At 41.5% G+C, this 16,803-nt stretch overlaps 1 protein-coding gene across 9 annotated transcripts in view; it reads left to right on the top strand.

Moving 5' to 3' along the window:
- SYNE2 (spectrin repeat containing nuclear envelope protein 2) overlaps positions 1-16,803 on the top strand; it is a 298,118-nt gene that overhangs the window by 15,385 nt on the left and 265,930 nt on the right. Inside the window, exon 2 of one of the 9 annotated variants that reach the window (XM_070513757.1) lies at positions 6,757-6,802. The exons of the other annotated variants lie outside the window; for them this stretch is intronic. The gene's annotated coding sequence lies outside the window, so the exon portion shown is untranslated. The remainder of the gene's footprint in view (positions 1-6,756; positions 6,803-16,803) is intronic. 9 annotated transcript variants of the gene reach the window in all.

Genomic DNA, 16,803 nt, shown 5'->3' on the forward strand with positions numbered 1-16,803 from the left:
ATTTAGTATACACAGAAGTGCATTCTGTTCTTTCCCTGAGATGATGTGACCTCATTATCAGATCTTAAAATTGTGCCCACAGCATTGGCAAATATGTATCTTTAGGGAAAACTCAGAAACAAAGAATTCTGGTTGTTTCTCTTCAGGTCAGAAACTTCTGTCATGTTTAGAAATGAAATGGAAACTAGTTTGCAAGCTCTCTAGCCAGTCACAAGGGAAGCAAGGCGAAGGGATGCTTTCACAGCTTGAAGTTCTGCTATTTTGGAAATCAAATCTCTTTTTCAGAGACACTCTCTATTTCCAGAGTTGCTTGAGTCAACAGCTTTTTAACAAATGAATACCTGTTCAGGAGTTACACTGCTGGCTGGTACCTTGGAAAAACAGTTTCTAAATCACACCAGTTAGTTTTTCAGCTGTTTTTTTCTCATCTTCTTTCCCACTAACCGGTCAGAATGCTGAGATTGAATGGTGAGGTAAGACAGGTGTCACGTATTTAGTGAGAACTCCTCATTTATCAGTACGGTTGCACATAGTGGAGGGTTCTTTGGAAGTAAAGAATTAAAGAGAAATAGAACTCAAAAAGAGTAGAAAGGAGCTCTAATTTTTAAAAAGTTCCCTTATATCAATTTTCTTAAAATTGTAGTATGAAAACCATAATCTAAAGTGGTTAGCAGAAATGTCATTTTTTTCTTGTCAAATCACTTTCTTATACTAATTTTATGTACCAGAATCTGTGATCTGCATATTAAAATCTACAGTGACTTAATGAGTGGTCTAAGCGCTTGCTGGTTTATTTGCTTTGTGCCCTGTGCAAGTCTTGGTAAATTATTAAGTAAAGTTGGATCATAGGGAATAGAGGGGATCTCTCTTCTCTCAGACAAGTCTTGAGGGGTGAGAAGTTATGGTCTGTAAAAGAAGAGAGCAGAGATTGAGTAAGAACAATATCATTTCTAAGATACCAATTATGAATTCTAATCTTGGGTTTGTCCCAGACAGTTTTATGCTCTTGAATAGATTACTGATATTAATGGTCTCAGTTTTCCCACCTCAGGAATATCATGATTATATAAAGTAACCTGTTTTGTCTTGGATCTATTAAACTGCTCCTGTTTTTACTGATACTCATTGGTCTGATCTCCTAAACCTAGCCAGCTGGTTCTCAAAGGTCTGCCATCGTTATAAAGGCCAGCAAAGGCGAGAGTGTGGGGGGGTTAAGGCCATTCCCATAGAATGCGTCTACCGTCCACAGCGAGTCCATTAGTCTCACCTTGTCTGTAGGATTTATACCCAACGCCCAGTGACAGTAGTGATCAGTTGTTATTAGAGTCCAGCATGTTGAATTCAATTCGGAATTTCAGAACTGAATGACACCTGAATCCTCTTATTTCCCAGTTGAGGAACCAAGATTCAGGGACAGCAATGTCCCACAGGAAATTGGCAGAACAAGGAGTCAAACTGCTATTTCCAGATTCCTGGCTCAAAGCTCTTGCTGTCTATGTATGTGTGTATACATAGTTAAATTGTTCTGTATTAGTTAAGACCTATGATAAGGTAGAAATCATCAGACTTAAGTGCTTTAGCATCCTACTTAAGAAACAAAATATTGCTGACGTGGTTGTGACCCCTTCTTCCTCCTCAGAGGTAGCTACTCTCCTGAATTTGGTGTTTATCATTCTCATGTATTTCGTTACAATTTTGTTGCATATGGATGTTAAGGCTGGTTTTCAAAGTATTTAACAACTGATACTGTGTGGGCACTGCCACTCATAATGGATGCTGGCCGTAAGCAACAAATCCAGCCATGCCAAGGTGTACTGACTGAATATCAGGCCCATCATGGACCCCTATGCAATTTTTTTAAGATTGTATATAGTTGGTATTATTCTATATGCATTCTTCTGCAAGTTGCTTTTTCTTCTCAACTTTATATTTGTGAGATGCATCCATACTGTTATGTATGACTCTCATTCACTCATTTTCATTGTTTAACATTCTGTTGTATGAATATGGCACAGTTTATTTATCCATTCACTTATTTTTGGATATCTAATTTTTTTATATCCTCTTTTGGGACTTACCTGTTCATGTCTTTTGCTTATTTTCCTCTCAGGTTTTTTATCTTTTCCTTATTGAATTGTGGGTATATTACATTTGTATTTTGGGGGGAAACTATTGTTTAATAAACAAATACTCACTAACATCTGTGCTTTAGAAGCCACATAAAACCTATCATAGCTTTGCCTTTCCAACATTATTGGAGCTACATACAACTGTTCACACTTGAAAAGGGTCTTTCAATATCTCCTAATAGACTGATGTCAAGTACATCAGTGGAATTGTCTGAGTGTTAATATGCCTGTCACTGTAGATATGAACATATTCCTTTATTTAGAACGGATTTGACATAGTCTTAACGTTCTGACTGTAAAGATTGATTTAGTTTTCTCATATTTACATGGCCTTTCAGGTTGAAGGTGTTGACTTCACGGTACTCTAAAATATGGGAAGAAAGCCTTCATGGGAAATTATAAAATTCTCATTTTTTCCCCTCCACTAAATAAAATAGGATAATGGGTCACTTGCTTCCTCAGTGAGCTGTGGTTGGGCCACAGAATATCAAGGAAACTACAAAGTGAGTGGGAGGATTGAGGCCATAGCTTAGGAGGTTCTTTCCAGAACTTTCTTTCTTTAAACTCTCTGAGTTGTTGACGATTGCGGTTCTCTCCCCTTTTTTCCTCAGGGAAAGGTGACCTGACTTGACAGAGATTGTTGGGCTGTTAGTTCTTTGTTGGCTGCTTGTATCTGCTCTCCAGACCGTTATTGTTTTCAAGGATCTTAAGCATGGGGATTAGGCCAGATAAACCTTTCGTTGGCTTGGAAAGGGTAATCTTCCTATTCATTTTGCTTTCCTGGTTTACGTTGCTTCTTTCTCTTCTTTGTTTCTTTTTACTTACAAATCACATGCATCTCTTAGATAGCCATCCTGCAGAGCATCCAACATTTTGTTCATTTAAATTTTTTTAACCTTCTTTTTGTTGTCCGAAAGGACGTAAACATTTAAAAATACTTTTAGTACTGGAGGTTGCCTTTTCCTGGAGCATCGCTTCCCCGCCTCCTTTTATTAGTAGAAGAGATCCCCCAGCAAACCCGCCCTCCGCTGCCTCACTTCCACCCTCCCTGCTCTGCGGGCCTCTTTTGTTGTTGGGAGCTAACAAAGTACTGTAATTTGCTGGATGTTGCGGTGAAGGCCAGGCCCAGGGGTTCCCGGAAGAATTTCTGTAACCTGCCTGAGCTCCCTTTTCTTAAAAATTGCTGATTAACTAGTCTCTTCTGTCTTGGGAATAGCCAGAACTTTAGAGTTAATGTTGTTCAAAACAAAGACGTTTATTTTTAGAGGCAGAAAGTATTTTGAACCCATTTGGCATAACTGCTTTTTTAAGAAGCAAAAACTATGGACTTTAAGTGGGTAATCCCAAGCGAAAACAAAAATCTTGCTGAAAGAATTAGCAATATATATAAACATTTTGAAAACAAGTTGCATTTTTTAGCTTTCTGTATTTGCTTAGTCAAAGTTAATATTACCACAATTTTTCTGAAATTCTCCTTTTCCTTGTGTGGATTGCCATATAAAATTCATTTAGTGATATAGAAGATTGAAAACCGTCAAAGGGGAAAAATGTTTAAAGAAATTTTGTTGTTAGTGCAAAGGGCATGGTGTTAAAGCTAGCAGACAAGCAGAGTTCTCAGAGATGGTGTCCTCCAAATTAATTTTTATCTTGGTAACCATGTGACTAAAAAGAACCCTTCCAAGTCTTTGATTTTTAAAGAATGCTGACTTCATTTTTGAGGGCTGTTTTCACTACATGAGTCCCAGTTTCTAGTAATAACGTAGCATGTGACATAGATACAAATCAAAGACCAGAGTTCGCAGCACAGACCTTCCCACAGGATCTTTGAGAGCAGAACCCAGAACCCTTTACAGATACAGAGGTCTATTTAAAGGGTGACAATAACAATGACATTTGAGGGCTGTCTTCCAACACTGTCACTTCCTTCTTCTACTGGGAAGTTGAGCTTGGGCTGGAGGAGGTGCAGTGGTGTTACTGGACCAGCGCACTCAAGCTGTCCTTGCGTTTGTGGAATCACAGACCTTTATGGGACGTTGCACAATGGGATCGGTGAAGTGAAAGTACTTCGATTCAGACTAAACAGAATAGAAAAAAATGGAGTGAGTTAAGAAATACTCATCAGTAGAACAGCCAGAACCTGGGGGGAAGAAGCCTCCTCACATCGTAGGCAATAACAAATACGACTTTCAAGATGTTAATATTTACAGTAAATTGTTTTCTCTGTTATTTGGCGTGAATCCTTAAGCAGATGTATTTGAGGGAGTGGCAGTGTCACCAAGGTGATGCTTTGCTGCTGAGGTGGAAGAGCCAGCTGATGCCCTCTCCAGGGTCCCAGAGCTCCCAGACCTTGCCAGAAACCTCAGGACAGACCGGGATCTCTGGGCGAAGTGCCTGTTGCGAGGGATGTATCTTAGAAGATCCCTCTGTTTGACTTTGCTGTGCTCTGGGGAGGTCTATGGACCGGGATTCTCCCAGTGATTAAACTATGTTGGACCTGAGGGTCCCACATTTTCCCTAAGCCGATCCCGAGAATTTGCTATGGGTTGACCTTGGAAATGTAAAATGTATCATTTTTTGAGTGTGCCTCCTTCCTTTTCTCCAGTAGGATTTCGTAAGGGAGTTCACACATAGAGGCCTGACTCTCCAAATTCTCCCACTGTGAGTGCCTCTTGGGTGGACCTTGAGCCCCTTAGGACTTGAAGGAGACTGAGGCCTGACCTCACTCAAATCTCGGGTGGTTCCTGCAGTCTGGATGCACTGGCGTCCTCCTAGAGTCCTGCAGACCCCATGGGAAGCTGGTAATGCGAGTTCCTGCGGGGACCCTGGGTAGTGAGAGCTCCCAAAGCCCCAGCGCTGTAGGTGCTCAGGAGGAAGCAGCGGCCCGTGCTTGTATGCTGGCTCCAGGGCTTCAGGGGAGCACATCTCATTACTGGTTGAACTGCAGTGTATTCTTTTCTTGCTTCCTAGTTCTGCTGTGTGCCAGGCTGTGTTTTATGAAGGTACAGGTATGGATTGGGTGGCTATGAATTGAGTTGGTGGCAAAGCTTATATAATTGCAATAATGGATACCATTATATTTCTTAATTAAAAACAATAACAACATATTCCCTTTTGACTGCTTTGGTAATCATCTTTTATGGTCAAAGAGACTACTACAGAGGCCGGCCCGGTGGCGCAGCAGTTAAGTGCGCACGTTCCGCTTTGGCGGCCGGGGTTCGCCAGTTCGGATCTTGGTGCGGACATGGCACTGCTTGGCACGCCTTGCTGTGGTAGGCGTCCCACGTATAAAGTGGAGGAGGGTGGGCATGGATGTTAACTCAGGGCCAGTCTTCCTCAGCAAAAAGAGGAGGATTGGAAGCACTTAGCCCAGGGCTAATCTTCCTAAAAAAAAAAGAGACTACTACAGTGACTTGTTCAAAGCTTCCAAGTGAGTCCAAGAATAACAAGGATCAGAACTACTGTCCCTGGGTGCTCAGTCTGTTACTTAGTCCAACAAACCTGTTAGTGAGGATTAACATCCACTCAGAGCCAGACATAGACCAATTGAGACCCAAATCAGTTTTGATCATTGGTCTCTAACAATGAAAGGATGAGGGATACATTAATTTGCTGGGCAATTGATTTTCCCTCAGGATAAGAGAAAAACAAAACCAAAATTGTCCGTCATCAAAAATGGCACAGTAAATTATGTTTAGATTTGGAAAACTTCCAGTCCTATAAATAGATTATGGGAAGCCCTCAGGGAGAGAAAAAAAGGTGCATCGTGACTGTTTTCATACGTAAAAATAGCAGGCCCATGTGACTTGAAGAAAAAAGTGGGAAGAACAGCTTAGAATTTTAGTCAACATGGGAACTATGATTCATGACCAAAACTTCACTTTTTAGGTTTATTACTACTCACTGCCAAGAACTGGTGAGTTTAGAAACAAGAGGTCAAAAGTTTGGCAGGAGGATTTGGGGGAGTGGTTTATACAAACAGGAGGTCTCTGAGTTTCCATTTTTCCGGCTGAGTGGAGGTGGTTTGGTTACCTACATTCCTACTTTGCCTTGATAGAGATTAAGGAAACCATGGAAGTGGAAAGAACTGTCTCCACATTTTTTTTTAAAAGATTTTATTTTTCTTTTTCTCCCCATAGCTCCCCAGTACAAAGTTGTATATTCCAGTTGTGGGTCCATCTAGTTGTGGCATGTGGGCCGCTGCCTCAGCTCGGCCTGATGAGCGGTGCTATGTCCGTGCCCAGGATCCAAACCTGGGAAACCCTGGGCTGCCAAAGCAGAGCGCACAAACTTAACCATTCGGCCATGGGGCTGGCCCCTGTCTCCACATTTTAATATTGTGATGGAAATAGAATTACAGAATGTTTGGGAGCTCTACTCTGGTGTAAAGTATCACAGCTCTGATTTTCTGGGCTTTCACGGTTTTGTTCAAGTCAGTCAGTGGAGCTTGGTGTTTACCAATGGTGTTTGAGATCAAAGAGGCATATATTGTTTTTTGTAATGAATGTGTCTGTGTTTTCCTGTGTATGAGTCCTTTGCTTACTTTTGTTTATGTCTTTTTTCCTGTGTTTCTTGGACCATGCCACTTTGTGACTGTCTGTCTCAAGGTGTGGCTTTCTGTGTTTTACAGGCCGGGTCATTTGAGTTGGCACATGTGGTCTTTGGACGGAGAGCGGGTAGGTGAATGTGAAATGGCACATGTGGGAACGTGAGTGTGATTCTCTGCCCTGCGGGGCTGGCATGTCTAGATCTCATTGGTCCGCACCTGATACACCCACACCACCCCATAGGGCCTGCAACCCTGGTAACAGGCCTGCTGTGGGGACGATGCACACCCTAACAGGAGGGGTGGGGCAGCCGGGTGGAGGGGTGGAGGGATGGGGGTGGGGAGGATTGGCTCGTTGTCTAGACAAGTTGGTTAGTATCTCTTATATTTGGGGCTGCGTAGGAATCAAGATAATGATTTGCTGACGACCATTCTCCCTGGATTTCTGGCATTTTAGTTTCTGCTGCGGAAGCCCCCTCTTAAAGCAGCAATCAAGAAAATTTAGTCATAATCCTTAAGTATCTGGCCTAAACCATTAAATAATGCAGTCTGCTTCATTTGCTCAGTACACGTTGTTGGTTCTTTTTAACAGTATAAAAGACCCAAATCTTTGAGGAATCTTCTTTTACGTTAGGGACAGAAGGAAATGATGGATGTGAAGATGATAATATGCAGATAGATAATAACTGAACCTTTGCATTTTGGGATGATAAACCTAAGAATAAAAGGCCTTTTGTCTACAGCTAAGGGTCATAGGGTGTAGAGGTTTCTGTTACATCCGGGAGTAAAGGAAGTCCCTGACTGCAGACTGGGGAGTTTGAGAGGCTTCTAAGAGAACCTTCAGTCTTTGTTTATGTAGGGTAATAAAATCGGAGAATGACCTCCATAAAGGGGAGGAATATACATAAGAAAAGTCTGTTCTGTCCTGAAAGACGCTAAGGAGTTTGAAGAGTCATATTGCCTCATAAACTGAGAAGACTATAATGGGAAAAACTGAGTTAGAGTTAATTTGTCTCACCAATAAAAGGTGTTAAGAAACCTCCCTTCTTGTAAGTTTTATCAGAAGATTAATTTAAAAATCTTTTTCTCATTGCCAATATGTCTCCCCTGTTAGGCAGGGGAAGGGGCCCAACACCTCTAAAACGTAACTTCTGCCTTGAGAGGCTGCCTGCCCGAGTCAGCCTCGGTGAATGCTGAGCTGTGGGTGGAGGAAGGAGACAGGCCACCGATCCTGGTGAGGAGCCGGCAGAGGCTCTGCATCCCCTGAATTCTGACAGTTGCCGGAAATAGTCTGTGGACTTCGCTTTCTTCCACAAAAGGCTCCCCAGGGGGCTGGTGTCTCCTAGGAAGGAAGCTGGGAGGGTGGAAAAGCCAGTTTGACCTAGCCTGTTAATTGTGTGCACCGAGAAAAGGGAGAGTGATAACGTGTAACTGCACTGAGAAAGGAAGGGGCTTCCTCGTCCAAGGTCTGAGACACGGGAGGAAAATTAAATGTATTCAAACAAATAAGACAAAAATATTTGTTTTCCTTTTAGTACTCCACAGATAACATATTTTGCAAATACCACAAGATTAAATTCTTCGGTTAGTCCGAAAAAGCAGCGCAGGAGATTTCAACAGTGTAGCAAAGGTTATCGTGGGAATTCTTAGGTTTATAGTACCACCCGGTGATGGACACCGCAGGGGCACTGAAAGGACTTAGGGTTGTTATTAGTATTTTTATTAACCACAAATCACATTCTTTTTTTTTTTTTTAATTTTTTAAAAGATTTTATTTTTCCTTTTTCTCCTCAAAGTCCCCCGGTACATAGTTGTATATTTTTACTTATGGGTCCTTCTAGTTGTGGTCTGTGGGGTGCCTCCTCAGCATGGCTTGATGAGTGGTGCCATGTCCGTGCCCAGGATCCAAACCAGCAAAACCCTGGGCCGCTGAAGCGGAGAGCACGAACTTAACCACTCCGCCACGGGGCTGACTCATACAAATCACATTCTTAAGGGAATATTTTCTTTTCTGGTTATTTCTTATTTTATTGATAACAGCTTTCTAAATTTTCTGTATTCTATTTCAATTGATGGAAGGGATGTGACAAAGGTTGACTCTAAATGGTTTTGAAAAAACGGTGTTACATAGTTTCATTTAGAAGATGAGGTGGCAATAATGCTTAAAGATTTGGGATGATAATTCCATAAGTTGCATCACTGTAACACAGCAATTTTTATTTTTGCACTTTACCTTTCAGTCTTTGTCCACATGTATATGTATTTATATGGTTACATTCCTATGGAACATAAACGTTTGTATTCTGTTTATCTGACTTAGTAGTCTCCTTTTTTTTTTAAAGATTTTATTTTTTCCTTTTTCTCCCCAAAGCGCCCCAGTACATAGTTCTATATTCTTCGTTGTGGGTCCTTCTAGTTGTGGCATGTGGGACGCCACCTCAGCGTGGTTTGATGAGCAGTGCCATGACCACGCCCAGGATTCAAACCAACGAAACACTGGGCCACCTGCAGCGGAGTGCTTGAACTTAACCACTCAGCCACGGGGCCAGCCCCCCCGCCCCTTTTTTTTAAAGATTTTAAGTAGTTTCTTATTTAATATTTTTCATATACTTTATGATTGGTTTTGTTTTGATTAAAAATATTTTTTTACATTGATGTACCAAATTTTGCAAAGCATTCCAATGTTGTTGAGGATTTGTATTCGTATATATAGCTTTTTGTTTCTAATTAATGACCTCGTAGGATAAATTCCCAGGAGTGGGATTACTGAATCAGATTGTATGAGCATTTTTATGATTCAAGCTACATATCGCCGTATTGATTTCCAGAATGGTGGTTGTGTGTGTAGTGTAGAGGTTTATCAGTTTCTCCATCTACTAGGGAAGGCGAACATTTTTGCATGTGTTTACTTAGTATTTCTATTTCCTCTTAGGTGAATTAGTTGTTCCTGTGTTTCAGAACTTGGCTTGTTTTTTAGAGGAAACTTTTTCTATCTTTTATTTACCTCTGAAGCTGTTCACATGATTGTTTCTCATCTTCGGTTACTTTGTGGGATACTGCTATAGAAGAATTTGATCTTTTGCGTCAGAGACATACACAGATTGCTTTCTCTAAAGAAATGGAAAAAGTCTGAATTAATTCCTCTCTCAGGGAATTTAATCTACCACACCAGTTGCTGCATTTTGTGCAAATGTCCAGTGGTTAAGGTATTACTTATTCACACCACTCAAGGAAACACAGACTTCTCATAGCTTTAGTGCTGTGGCCTTGTAAAAACCATTAGAACAGAAGGCTCAGTTACTGACGTTCATCATTCGAAACTGTAACACTTCTGACTGGCAAGCCAGACAAATTACTATTGAACTGTGGAGATTGTTAGCCGTATGTGAATTTCATTCTCTTTAAAATAATATCTGAGAGGAAGAGTTTAAAATCCAACCATTTCGTTGAAGGGAAAGAATAAAGCCTGCAATCTTGTTGCAGTTTACAGTTTCTTGATCATGTTTGTATTCGTTGTTTCATTTGAGCCTTCTAGCAAGTTCTGTGAGGCAGGTGGCGCCGTAGGTCCCTGTGTTACAGCAGAGGAAGTGGAAGCTCAGGGAGCGTCAGGGGCCTGTGCACGGTCATGGCGTGGGTACATGGCAGAGCCACCACAAGAAGCACTTGGTTCTGTGCGCATCCTGAAAGTGTCAGTTTGAATAATATACTCCTTAGGATTAACTTAGTGAGGCGCTGGAGGAAGTTCATACATGGTTTTGGTTAGAGATGAGTACAGTAATTATTATTAATGATGATGATTTTAAGCCGCCAAAAAAAGTAAAATCATATTCCAGATACTGCATTTGTGAGTCAAGGAATTTCTATCACTACTGATTAAAAACAAATGTGGATGTTATTAAAAGAGCAGATAATATATTTACTTGAAAAGTTGACTTATCCTGACAGTCTTATTTTGGGATTATATGAGATGGAGGTTGAGAATGTGGCCTCAGGGGTGAGACAGATAGAGGCCTGAGACCCAGCTCACTGGCTGAGCCTCTCGGTTGAGGCAATTCACTCCCCGAGCGTTGGTTTCATCTGTACACTGGTGACGTTATTAGTATCCGTGTCAGAGGTGTTTCCTGAGGCTTAAATGACATATGTGTGTAGAATGCCTAGGGCACAGTGAGCACTCTATATTATCATGATTTAGGTGTTACTTATTGGTAAATATGCTTTTTTTCTTTATTCCTTTATATTTTAAAATTCACTGTCAAGCATGTGCTTCTTCACTCTGATTTTTATTATAGCATAAAGATTAGAAATAACGATTGATTTCTTAGCACAATCACCATTCATTATAACTTATTTTATAAGGCCTTCTACTTTTTCCACTCTGTCCTATGAGTGAGTAAATGTCGTTTTGGTTGGACACACTCTGTGTTGACTGTGGGTGGATATGCATTGTGATCTTGTCCTCAGGAACCACCTGCACTCCGTGAGTTCCTTTTGTACATGCATCTTTGTGAGCAGTTTTTGGCCTTTGATATTTGAAATGAGGCTTGCTTTTTGTGGATATTTTATTACATTTTATAATAATGATCTGTAGATAACCAAATTCAGTTTCAATACACACAGAAGAGGGCAAAATGTATTTGAGGGTGTGTGATATAAGAGAGATTATAATTAGTTTTAGATTATTCAGGGACTGGCTACCCAGTTTTTGTATATATTTATATTCTTGTTTGTTCCTTCAATCTATTGCCTTTGTCTGTTTTATTCTTCACCTGTACTTTCTGGGGAATGAGATGGGAGAGACGTCTTTTCACAGTTGGACACTGTTGGTGTTAGATATGGCAGCATCAGCGATAGTTTGCTCCTGTTCTAGGATGTATATGGCACTCACCAACATAGCTGAAACTTGCACTAATATAATCTGTCTAAAGTGGTTCTTCTTGGATTTAGATCACTATCTTCAACTTTCTCCACCTGTCTTCTGCCATAACTGAGGAATAAAATGACCTATATAGCCTCATATTCTATTTAATGGAGAGTAACTATACCCAGCATACTTACTTGCTAATTTTCAGAGACTTAGACTATTAATATTATAAACATAATCAAACAAGTTGAATTTTTCTTTAAGGTTCATTATCTCTTGGGACATTGCGAAGCTTCAGAGTCTTTTATATTATTATAAGTACAAGCTACATTGTACTCTAGATATGAAGAAGTGTCACTTAATAAAGGCAGAAAATTCAAAAAAGAACAAAAAAGGAATTTATATTAGATGATAAATATCCCTTCCCTACAGAGGTACTTTGAGTTTGGGGAAAGTCTTAGACCAGAGTCTGATGTTTTCTGTGATGAAATATACATGGGGCACTGTTTCTATTGCTTAAAATACAGAAGCTAGTGAATTGTTTTGAAATGGGAAAAATACATTGTGGTGTCAGGAAGAGAATTTTACGACGGGCCCTTGGGTGGTGGTGGATGACCCAGTGGAGAGCTGAGGGACGGATCCCCTTAGTCTCACCCAGAAGATGAAAAACAACCACTCAGGTCAAAGTTTGGAGAAGAGCCACAGCCAGGATGTCAGGGCTGGAGGAGCAGTGTGAGCATCTTCTGCTCCTAGACCATATTAGACAAAACAGAATATTGAGGGTAAGTTAAATGGAGAAAACAGGCCCTGTCATAGACCACAGTGAAGGTAAAATTTCTAGGATTAGAGAGCAGGAGGGTCAGCAGCCTTGTAGGGGCAGGGGAGAAGTGACACTCAGCACAGGTGGGAGGTTGGGGGTACCTGGCGAGAATGCTTAATGATTCCATCCCTCCCTCCATTAATTCCCTGCACATTTGGTTAGTACCTGCTTTGCATCAGACTTGGTGTTTGGTGCTGTGGCTACAGGGAAGAAGGTGGTACTCTGAAGGAGCTCACAGTCCAGTTGGGGTCTCAGATGCATAGCTGACAGTTGTGATATCTGTGCTGAGTCTGAGGTATGGGCATGTGGGGAGTACGAAGGCAGATCGCTTGACTCCGCCTGGGCTCAGGTAGGAGAAACCACAGGTGCAAAGACAGAAGTGAGAGAGAAGCTTTGATTCACTTGCCATGTTTGTAGCCTTGGGCCTGTGCGAAGAGTGTCGGGAGACAGGGATGAAGAAGTAGGAAGGTGCCAGGTCTGGAGGAGACTTGAATGCTGTGCAGTTGATGGGGGCCTTTGCCGTGTTTTAAAGCAGGGAAGTAAAATGGCCAGACTGATGATTGCAAGAGCTCACTGTGGTGGACACTGATGCGCTGTCCTGATCTCCCTTTAATGAAGGATCGTCCAACCTTCGGGAGTGCTTTCGGCCCTTTGGGGGTTGCCTCAGCCGCAGTGAAGCACCTCAGTGGAGCTTATGCCCCTTCCCAGCAGTGGGGAGGGGATGGAAGGTCCCACATCCAGTGACTGATGAGGTAGGAGTGTGAGGGCTGGGCCATCTTGGCCCAACTAGGACAACTCTGAAGGGCTGTTTAACCTCTGGAGCTCACTGTGGGGTTGGAAGAGGCTTTTCTGGAGCCTGCTTTGCAGCTCAGCTTCTTCTTCTGCCCAACTCTGGTTCCTCCTCTGCTCTTGCCACCTCGGCCTTTCTGAATTCTGATCTCGGGGAGGTGGCCGGGCTCCTTCACTGGTGCTCTGGTGAAGTGCTCCTTCGAACACTTCACGGTGTTCCCCTTGAAGCTGGAGGTGTGCCCATTGTCTCCTGTAGGAAGCACAGCCAGTCGGGGGCTTGCCTCACTGGTTCCCTCTCGGAAGGATGACACCCTTGCTTTCCTGTTGGAGTCTTAAAATAATTGTTTCCCATATTTTTTCCAATTTTCTAGTTGTTTACAGAAGAAGGTTATTTCTGGACCCTGTAACTACTTCATGGTCAGACGTGAAGTCAGCTGTTCTATCTTGAGTATGTTAACTCAGAGTTGTTCAGTATGCAGCTTACACTTACTGAACACGATTGAAGCTGAGAGACGATGTTCTGAGAATAAGCAACCTGAAAGGATGCCAATTTACTTAATTGTACCTGGCCATTCCCCCCACACTTGCCCTCTCGTGCCAACCTGGGATCTTGTTGCTTTATTGTTAACTGAGGAGCCCTGTAAGCACCTGAGTTGTCTATCGAAGACAGATAATGATGCCATTTCACAGGATGGAGGTAGCCTTGTCACTGACCGCTCAGACAGGATTCCAAATGCACGGCTGAGTGGGCTTATTACCTACAAAGGCACACATACTGGCAGACACACAGGCTTACTACCTGTTTCATGTCCTTGGCCGAGGGAGGGGACTCTGACTAATGTACTTAAGTGCGTGCTGGGCAGTTGAGAGCTGATGGTACTTTTTTTTCTTTTTGGCTTTATGATCTACAGACAAGTAATGATTGTTTTGTAAGAATAATCGACTATAATTCCTGGAAGGTGGGGTGGAATGCATGCTCTGTTGTCTGCTTGTTTATTATATGGAATTTTCTTCCTATTTTCCTTTTAAATGATGGACTTTGATTTCAAGAGATAGGTAGAATTGAGGGCATCTTATGAATACATTGTGTGATTATTAGGTGCGTATCTAATATATATCAATTTTATATTTTGTAAGTGGGTGTGTAAATTGTTTGACAGAATATTTTGTACTTATTGGGGTACTAGCCTTATAATTTTGTGTTTTTTAAATGGCATGGTCTATTCTAAAATTATTCAAGAATTTATAAAGAAAACTCTAACAGCATGGAAATGATCATTTTGAGAAAAAAATGAAAACAATTTTTCAATGATAAAGAGAATTTGTCTTCCACTTTTCATACTGTCAGAGAATGTCATAGAACGAGGGTGTGACCTTCAGTCGTTTAAGATGAGACTTTGAACTTTTCCATCGGAAAAGCAGATTTGAACTGATCACTCTCTGTGGGTCCGTGGGGAAGGCGCTCAGATTGTTGCCATAGAAGAGAACACCACTGATTGTCCTTCAGGAGGACCCAGAGGCTCAAATCCCTACCCTGGCCTCATTGGCATTGCCAGCCAAACTGAGGATGGATCACAACTCAGAATAGCTCAGTAACTGAACTGGAAGATGTATAATTGCTGGAGCAGTAGGGAACTGTTTTTTCTTCATTCCTGGTGTTTGAAATAATGCTTAAAAAGTGGTGAGGTCGTTGGATTTGGTACTTTTGCAGACTGTGAGTCCTGCTTTTTATAGCCTCATAAAATCAGATTTCTTTAGCTGGAAGGGCTCGTAGAGAATGTGTAGCTCCACCCTCATGTTATGGATGAGAAAATTAGGGTTCAGATTTGTGAAATGCATTCTCTACCCTTGGGCCAAAATGAAGACTAGAAGTCAGGTCTGCTAAACCACTAGTCCAGGAATAATTTTGCGACATGGCGTTGCCTCCTTACTAAACCACTCAACTTCCCAGATAGACAGTGCGGCTCGTGTATCCCAAGTCCGAAGGGGAAGCCCTGTCCTTCACTTGATCCAGCCGGCTGCTGATGTGTGCTGGTCCTTGCTTCTCTCACCATGGGTGGGGTCTCGGGGCAAGACTTGGTTGGCTATGTTCTAGCTCAGATGAACCTGAGTCCTTGTTACTGCCGCCCCTTCATCATTCCTGCCCTACTGGAAATTAGTCTCGTAGGATAACTCATTTAATTATTTGATTGCATCTGCACAGAACAGAGCTGAAGCACAGTGGTAACAATGGCCAGGAATCAAATAAGGCGGGGGAATATGTATCCCTCCTGTCTTGGAGACCATTTTTCCAAGGATTGATTATCTTGCTGACCACTCAGCATAGTGCCTGAAACATAACAAGCTGTGCATTGATATTTTGGGGATAAATTACGGGCTAATAATAAATAAATGAAGGCTGAATAATAGCAGAACTTTTTTTTCTTGTCTTCTCGAGAAGTTTTAGGAGACTAACCCTTGCTATTTTCGAGTTTAAATTTTCATGTACCATCAAGATACAATGCAGGCATTAAAATGATGTTTACAGAGACTAATAACATGGAAATGCTGATGCTTAATATTTAACAGAATTTTTAAAAAATGTGCTATAATTGCAACTCTGTAAAAACAAAATAAAAACCTATATTAGAAATAAAATAGTCTAAAAATTCACCAACGTGTTAGGAGTGGTGGTATTTGGATGGTGGGGCTATGGATAGATTTTATTCACTTTTTTAGTTTTCTGTAGCATTAAAATTAATACACATATATTATTTTACAGCACAAAAGTCCTCTTAAAAGTAAAAAAAATGTATATTCTATTTTGTAGAAAATAAATTTGAAGTGTGGTTTGACTTTTTACCCTTAGAGTATATGAAATTTAGATTTAAAGGATTTTTTTCACTCTGTAAAAATAACTGGATTAATTTCATTTTTTTGTTTGGGTTTTTTTTTGAGGAAGATTAGCCCTGAGCTAACTACTGCCAGTCCTCCTCTTTTTGTTGAGGAAGACTGGCCCTGAGCTAACATCCATGCCCATCTTCCTCTACTTTATATGTGGGATGTCTACCACAGCATGGTGTGCCAAGCGGTGCCATGTCCGCACCCAGGATCCGGGCCGACAAATCCCGGGCCGCCGAGAAGCGGAACGTGTGCGCTTAACCGCTGCACCACCGGGCTGGCCCCACTGGATTCATTTCTTAACCCTTGGGTCTGTTGTGGTGGTGGATTGGAGGAACAAACTTATTTTTGCAATTTTTAATGATTTATAATTTGAGTAGATTCACTTGTCCTGACCAGCCTTCTCCTCCACCAGTCTACGTTTGCTCGGTCCTATCTAGTTTAGCAGGGAAATCTTGAGGGCAGGAAGTAAGAAATTGCTCCTGTTCCATTTAAGCCTGTTATGACAGGCCTTGCTTTCTCGGATTCTCCCAGGCAGTTAGTTACTGCTGTCGTGTAAGCTCCCCGAGCACTCTATTCTTGTCTCTGGAAAACCTTTTCCGTTTACTCATCTTTGCATCCTCAGTGCCTGATGCAGTGCCTGGCAAATAGTAATCACTCAACTGACATTTGTTAAATGAATGAATTAATATGCTCTCATCTGGAACTCTCAACTCTTCATGAGTTTGGTGCATGTTTTTATAATATTTATCTTAAGCCTGAGGGCTAGAATAAAATTGGG

Source organism: Equus asinus, chromosome 7 (assembly GCF_041296235.1).
Source record: "Equus asinus isolate D_3611 breed Donkey chromosome 7, EquAss-T2T_v2, whole genome shotgun sequence".
In the NCBI taxonomy this organism is placed as follows: Eukaryota; Metazoa; Chordata; class Mammalia; order Perissodactyla; family Equidae; genus Equus; species Equus asinus.